At 45.7% G+C, this 8,139-nt stretch overlaps 1 pseudogene; it reads right to left on the reverse strand.

Moving 5' to 3' along the window:
* Positions 1-247: 247 nt before the first annotated feature.
* LOC106726211 lies at positions 248-592 on the reverse strand (annotated as a pseudogene).
* Positions 593-8,139: the final 7,547 nt, after the last annotated feature.

Raw genomic sequence — 8,139 nt, forward strand, 5'->3', positions numbered from 1 at the left:
AAGGGAGAGAGAGGTAAAAACATCAATGATGAGAGAGAATCATTGATTGGCTGCCTCCTGCACGCCCCCTACTGGGGATCAAATCCGCAACCCAGGCCTGTGCCCTGACCGGGAATCAAACCCTGACCTCCTGGTTCATAGGATGACACTCAACCACTGAGCCACGCTGGCTGGGTGAGGCATTTGTTTGTAAGTATGTAATATATCCCTAGAAAAAGAATCCCAGGATTTTCTCTCCTTCGTGTTTTCATTTTGCTTCTTCATGGTCCATGATGCCCGTTGAGATTGTCAGGACAATGAAACCAAACTGACGGATTGGAAGTAGGTTGTCCTGCCATTTTTCTAGACCTTTGAGTTGCACATCAAATCTGGGGCTGATTACTCCACGCTTGTTCAAACTGCCTGTGAAGGTCACAACAATTTCCTCAGCTCTGTGGTCATCAGTTATTTCAACGTCACCAATGTCACCATGCTTCCTCATCACAGTCAGAAACCGGACGAGGACTTTGGAGCACGGTCTAATAAGAACCTGGTGTTTGCCTCTCTTTTCCGCACTGTTGACACTCTTCAGAGCAGCGGCCAAGACATTCATGGGCACCAAAGAGCAGGACACGGGATCTTGAGTGTTTAGTACAGTCATGCCCGCCCACTGGGCTGGAACAGATCACAGCGGCCTTGACCCCATCCTGCAGGTGGTGTGGGACTTCTATGATGGGCTCGAGGGACACAGGGAGATTTTTTAGGAAGGAAGGATTTACCTCCATGTTCTAACAACAGTGTGGAGGATAGCACGCACTTCCTGTGGATTTAATACCCAAACTTCCCCTGGTCCTGCCCTCACTATATTTAAGACCCTGCAGCATCCTAATTGGTCCCCAGTAGCTTACTAATTGAGTCATACTGACCCAAGATCACCTGCTTTGCTTCTTTTTAAAAATCTATTTTTATTGATTTCAGAGAGGAAGGGAGAGAGAAAGAAATGTCAATGATGAGAGAGAATCATTGATCGGCTGCCTCCTGAAAGCCCCACATTGGGGATTGAGCTTGAAATCCGGGCATGTGCCCTGACTGGGAATCGAACCATGACCTCCAGGTTCATAGGTTGACGCTTAACCACTGAGCCATGCTGGCCAGGCATGCTTTGCTTCTTCAATCTGTCAATGGGCTGAGAAGGTACGGTAGGGATCATTCCCAAATCATTTGTCCACAAAAGTCTGTATTGCTGAGTATGGCACAAGATTAGTGTTCATTCATTCAATCACCTATCCATTAACTTGTTGATTCATCTCAGAGCTATTTACTGAGCACCTTGATAAGGCACCGTAGACATATGGGAACACACAGCAGGCTGTTTATAGCTACTCACTATACAGAAGGGACTTTCTTACAGACCCTGGAAAACTGGAGGATGTATTGCAAGAGGAAGAACAGGCCCAGGAGATAAGGCAGCCCTGGAGCCCAGATGAGACTCTCACTCAAAAGAAAATGCATGTTAAATGCAGGTCAAGGACCAAACCTATCTGAAGGGAGGCAGCCTTCTGGGCTAAACTTTTCCGGGGCTAATTTTAGCAAGGACAATGATAGAAGGCAGACCCTGGGGCCTCACTAACTTTACATTTTTTTTAAAAAAAATTAACGCTATATAAGAACTTTTTTGAGCCCAGCGGGCATAGCTCAGTGGCTGAGCCTCAACCTATGAGCCAGGAGGTCATGGTTCGATTCCTGGTCGGGGCACATGCCCGGGTTGTGGGCTCAATCCCCAGTAAATGGCATGCAGGAGGCACCCAATCAATGATTCTCTCTCATCATTGATGTTTTTAGCTCTCTCTCTCTCCCTTCCTCTCTGAAATCAATAAAAAATTTATATTTTTTATAAAAGGACTTTTTTGAAATGAAATGTCAGGGCAGTCTTATCAGGTGTTACACCTGCCGCTCCCTTGGATTGCCAATTATCTGATTAATAAACACATCACAACAATTCAACCTCATTTCTACATATCTGAAGGGTAGGCAGCTCAGACCCTTTCATGTCCAGTTTCAATTCCATGAAGATAAAGGCTTCATCTGGACTGTCCCACATGTATCCCCACTACCTAGAAGTGTACCTGGCACATAGTGGTGCCAAATAAATATTTGCTGACTGGATGATGAGAAAACTATTAAGGGTTAGGTAAATTACTCCAGATTCCAAACCTATCACTGGGTAAATTTGGAAATTAAACCTAAGTCTGGCTGGTAGGTCATCCATATGCTTTATTTCATAAGACATAAAATAATTTGAGATGATTGCACTTTTCTAGTCTCTAAATTTATCTTTTCCTTGAAGCTTTGGTAAAATCATCTGGGTTAGCGTTTCATTGTTGAAATAGTTACAGATTCAAATTATTTAATAGTTATAGGACTGTTTTGGTTTTCTATTTCTTTGTGAGTCAGTTTTTCTAAGCTATACGGTCTAAGAAACCATTTCTCCAAGTTTTCATATTTATTCCCATAAAATTGTGTGTTATTATTTCAGGGGCCCCAGGATCACCCACTCGTTTAGTGATTCACTGGAAGGACTCACACCCCCTGAACATAAAGTTAGCATCACAAATAGGATGTATTGCATCAGAGGATACAGCATCAGAATGGCAGGACAACATACATGTTAGCCAAGGCTAGACAGTCAGGTGCAGGCTTTTTAGTGGCTTCTCCCTGCTGTGGTTGCAAACCTCAAAGACAGTGTGGGATGGCCCACCCAGGAAAGCCCACCTGAGTCTTAGGGTCCACATTTCTTATTAAACTGAAGAGAAGCAATGTGAGCAGCTATAGTGTTGACAGGCAGCCAGGTGCTCTTTGTGGACCCTTCGGATGACTTACATGATACCGCCAGCCTGGGGCAGCCTGAGAGCAGTGTCCTTGACACTGATGCCAGGAACTAGTTCTCATGGTTTGGCCAAGGGACCATGCCATGTTTCCAGGTCCCTGTGAAGAGAAGCAATAACGGAGACAAGCAGACCTGCTGCAAGCACTCTTTCTTCACAATAATATCCTCATATGTTGACGACCACAGCACAGATAGCCTTTTCCTAATATTGTTCATCCATGCTGACAGCTTTTGCTTAACCATTCTTGCTGGAATTTTATATTCTTTATTCCAGAAACAAATTTTATCTTTAGAATTCCTCTGTAAACTAGTTTACAATATTAGATATTCTAACACATTCTATAAAATGTTATAAAAAGTTAGATTTTATAACTTATATACTGTGTGTCTCTCACATCAATGTTTCTATCTGTCTCTCCACCTCCCTTCCACTCTCTCTAAAAACTAATGGAAAAATATCCTCGGGGGAGGATTAATGACAGCAAAAAAGTCTTGCTCCTTTCTATATCAGGAAAAGTTTCTTCTACAATATTTTTTATTACCTTAAAATTTTTAATTTTGTATTTAAATCTTTAATCTAGCTAGAGTCCACTTTTATAAAACCATTTTTATTTTTCTCCATTCAATCAACTAGTTTTCTGAACGTTATCTCAAATCATCCATATTTTTTCTATTTAATTTTGGTGGCTTTTTATAATAAATTTTTGTATACAAAGCATCCTACATCTGGCATCTCCCCCTGAATCCATTGGCCTACAGACTGTTCTTACGGGCCAATAAATATCAGTGTTTCCCGAGGCTTTGTAATACATCTTAACATTTGGCAAGGGAGGCCTTCCACTTGGCTCTCCACTTGCAGAGTTGTGAACCGAGCAACACACTGTTATATTCGATGGCAGCCCTACCCCTTGCATATACTTTATACATATAAATAGTCGCCTTACATTTGCACACATTTTAACCAAATTTAGGTCGCACTGTAAATTATGTTGAGCCCATTTGTCCCTATTTCATTGGGTAGTCTTGCACATGACTGCTAATCATTCTCTTGAATTTCATCCTAGTTTATATGTTCCATATTTTAAAAACCAATTTCTTATTGGCAGCCATTTAGATTGTTTCCAATTCTTCACGATTATAAATTTTGCTGCAGTGAACAGCATTGCACATGCATCTTTTTAAACATCTGTGATTGATTCCTTGGGACAAATCGCTGGAAATAAAACTCCACCAAAAATGTGTGCTGTGTTTCCGAGGCTGTCTCCTCCGCGGCCTAATTGCCCGCCAGGCAGTTCGCACTAAGTACACGTTCAGGGAGAGACCATGGGAGTGCCCATCTCACTGTGCTCCACGACACTGAGGATAACTTTCAATGTAATGGTTGGAAGCATTTCCACGGATGTAAAAAAAAGTATAATCATTGCTAGTAGATGCTGAAACTTTTAGGTCTATGTATCGGCCACTGGAATGCATGTGTGCACGTATTTCCTCTGTTCACCTTTCCTCTGAGAGGCCCATCTTTCTTTTACTTATTTTTAGGAGGTTTTCCTTGTAATGTTTCAGGGACACCTGCTCATAGGTTGCTAATGTGCTTGCTAGTTTGTTCCGAGTGCAGCTGTGTTTCCGGCCGTTCACTTCAGGCCACGCACTTTCGGTCGGGTTACATCCCGTCCTTCACTTCCAAGACGCTCACTTGTGGGTCCGGTGTCATCCCAGCGGCCGTTTTATTGGGTTCCGCAGTCTCCTCGTTTCCCTCTGGAAAGCTGTTCTCTCCTTCCGTCCCTCCCACCACCTGCACCCTATGCCTGGGAAATGCCTTATGCTTCTTACTAGAGGCCCGGTGCACAAAAATTTGTGCACTCGGGGAGGGGGGCCCTCAGCCCGGCCTGTGCCTTCTCGCAGTCTGGGACCCCCTCGGGGGATGTCCACCTGCTGGCTTAGGCTCACTCCCCAGGGGATCGGGCCTAAGCTGGCAGTCAGACATCCCTCTGGAAGTCCGGGAGCCCTCAGGGGATGTCCACTTGCCAGCGGGGAGCAGGCCAAAGCTGCAGTCGGACATCCTTTGCGCTGCTGAGGAGGCGGGAGAGGCTCCTGCCACCACCGCTGTGCTGGCAGCCATCAGCCTGGCTTGTGACTGAGCAGAGTTCCCCCTGCTGTGGGAGCTTGACCACCAGGGGGCAGCTTCTGCATCGAGCATCTGCCCCCTGGTGGTCATAGTGACCAGTCATTCCTAGTCATTCTGCTGTTAGGATCAATTTGTATATTACCCTTTCATTATATAGGATGCTTTCCTGTCTCATGTCCTTCGCTTCCAGCAGCCTTAGCATTTTCCTCTTATTTCAGTGTTTTCTGAGAGCGCAGGAATGCGACCTGTGCCTGCTCTGCATCTCACCTGGAGGGTCTTTACCAACACCCAGGGCTTTGTTTCAGTGGTGAGGCTGTCTGCATGGGAGCAGGGCGGCGTCCGCAGGGCCTGGGGACATCGCTGGCACAGGCGACATGCAGAGCGCTGCTGAGCTGCAGGCCTTGCCCGCAACTCCAACAGCTCCGAGGTTACGAACCAGCTGACTTTTCAGCACGAGGGATGGAAGGTCACGTGGTGCCCGCCCGCCAGGTCTGGGGGCCTTGGACCGCAGGTCCCCAGCCTGGGCAGCTTTGCAAACCTCCTGTTGCCCCTTATTTTCCAGTGTTTGGCTATTTTGAGCTCTGCCTACTCTTGTATGTGGGGTTTTCCTCTCTAAAATAAAATCAGATTTATTGTTTTTGCTTAGGATTATAAATAAAAAGTTAAAACATTAAATATTAGAAGTCAAAACAATTTCCATCCAGATATTGACATTTTAATAAAGTTCTTCTGAGATATTTTCTCCCTCAACATCTAGAGCACTATATTATTATAGGCGATGATTTTTAATCATGTTTCCCCTCTCAACTAAATCTTCTGGATGCGTCCATGCGGATAAATAAGTCTGCGTCACCATCACTGATGGATGAAGGTTTTTCTTTTGGGGGATGTGCCGTAATTTACTTCCATCATTTACTTACGCTGGTGGAGAGCGGGTCCCAGTTACAATTACAGCCGAGCTCCGGGAAACTTTTCTCTGTTTCTCCTATGCACGCTTCTCTAATCACCTCTATAGGAAACAGTCCTGTAAGCCACTTCACTAGGTCTGAAGCTACAGACACTAGCACATGTGTGTGGGACTGTGTGTATTATGTATTGTGTGTATTACACAGTATATATGTATGTATTATGTGTGTGTTATATAGGTGCATTACACATATGTGTGGGACTGCATGTATTGTGTATTGTGTGTATTGTGCACTACATATGTGTGTATTATGTGTGTGTTATATAGGTGTATTGCACATGTGTGTGGGACTGTGTGTTTTATGTATTGTGTGTATTGTGCAGTATATATGTTTGTATTATGTGTGTGTTACATAGGTGTATTACACATATAATTTTGATATTTGCTGTCCATTGCCTTCCAGACGAGATGCCCACGTATGCTTCTTAGACTACTTTTAAGACAGTACACCCTGCCACTGTTTGCATAATTGCCCCTCATGAGACACATATGGTCACAAAGCCGCCTTATAATACTCTGCCCAGAAACTGCCCCAAATCACTAAGGCAAAGTCCTCATGGCTATGTGATCATTTCCCACATCAGAGATGCCCCCAGTGGCATATAGAATCCAGAGAAAGAAATTGGTCTGGATTTTAATTCTTTGGCCAAGTGTTCAGATCCCTAATGAGCTTTCAGCTTCTTTAAATGTGTAGCTACAGGAAGTGGTCTCCACATTAATTTTCTCTGTAGCATTTATTCGAGTTCTATTCATTTCCAATATTCCCTCCCCCCTTTCAGGAACAGGCCCTGGCTTCGCCTGGCAACATTTCCTTAGCTGCGTGCAGAAACTGTCCCCCAAACAGACTGAAATTCAGGCCGAGCGACAGACAAAAGCCCACGGGCACTGGGCTTTCTGGTAAATCATGCGCCCTTCTCCTGAATTCATTCAGGCTTGCTTTATTTATTCTTTTTGCTACCTACCAAGTGCACAGAACGGTCCTCACCCGTGAGAAGGGCCTCCTGTAAGTGGTGGCAGTAAGAGCACATCTTGTGGAATCAATTAACACTAATTAACAGAATCTCGCAGGCTTTACGCCACGGGATCCGTGGAAGGGTTCAAGGGTCTGAGACCTGCAGGTGAGCGACCCCGTCAGGGTTCTGGGAGGTAAATGTCCAATTAGTGAGCCAGCGTTGGGCTGCCCTGGGTGAGGATGCTGCTGCGCCTCACGCTGGGATCACCCCCACCCTCCTGACTCCGCCCGCCCCTCTCCTGGCGCCTGGGGCTGCATGCTGACTCTTACAGCTGCTTCGCTTTGCAGTCTTACCCTTTCCTAAGTGAAGCAAGTCAAGAGCTGTTGGCCTTTTTGCGTGCCCTCGCACGTAAAGGTGAAGGAAGAGGGAGTGTGAGGAGCCGTGTGGGAGGAACCAGCCTCCGTGAAATGTCACTGAAAATGCCGCAGAGCTGGGATCCGCGGAGGAGTCCCCGAACCAGCTACTATAAGAACGAAAATACTATAGGTTCCGAATTTTTTCTATTTTCTTCTGTGATGCAGCTGGTTAAAGACAATGATTACTCATCAGCTGATGACAATTTAATATGTTAAATAGATACTTTGTGTCAAAATAAAAATGGAGGGTTTAATCATCTGTTGTATAAATGGAAACACATAATGGATCTCAGACAGACTTCCACCTAAAAGCCGGCCCCTGCTCAGGATGGGTCTGTGTCCCTCCTCCCCGAGGTCAGGCTGCGGGCGGGCAGGGGTCAGGCCCCTGCTGCTCAGCATGGCCAGTCGGTCTGTCCGTCTCCCTTTTCTCAGAGTAAACACTCTGGGATCTGAGGTCTACGCACTGGCAGGAGGGGCCCTTCTGCAGGTGCAGGACATGTTTTGGGGTCACGTCCCTGCTTCGCCTGCTGTCCTGTTCTTTTAACAAATATGTTTATATTGATTTCAGAGAGGAAGGGAGAGGGAGAGAGAATCATGGATCAGCTGCCTCCAGCACGCCCCCTACTGGGGATCAAGCCCACAACCCGGGCATGTGCCCTGACCGGGAATTGAACCCAGGACCCTTCAGTTCGCAGGCTGACCGTCTATCCACTGAAACAAACAGGCTAGGGCCATCCTGTTCTTTTACCCTCATACTCATCCCAGCAGCTGACGAGAACCATGGCTCTGGTATAAACACATAAACATGCAAA

Source organism: Myotis brandtii, unplaced genomic scaffold (genome assembly GCF_000412655.1).
Source record: "Myotis brandtii unplaced genomic scaffold, ASM41265v1 scaffold1050, whole genome shotgun sequence".
NCBI classification, from domain to species: domain Eukaryota; kingdom Metazoa; phylum Chordata; class Mammalia; order Chiroptera; family Vespertilionidae; genus Myotis; species Myotis brandtii.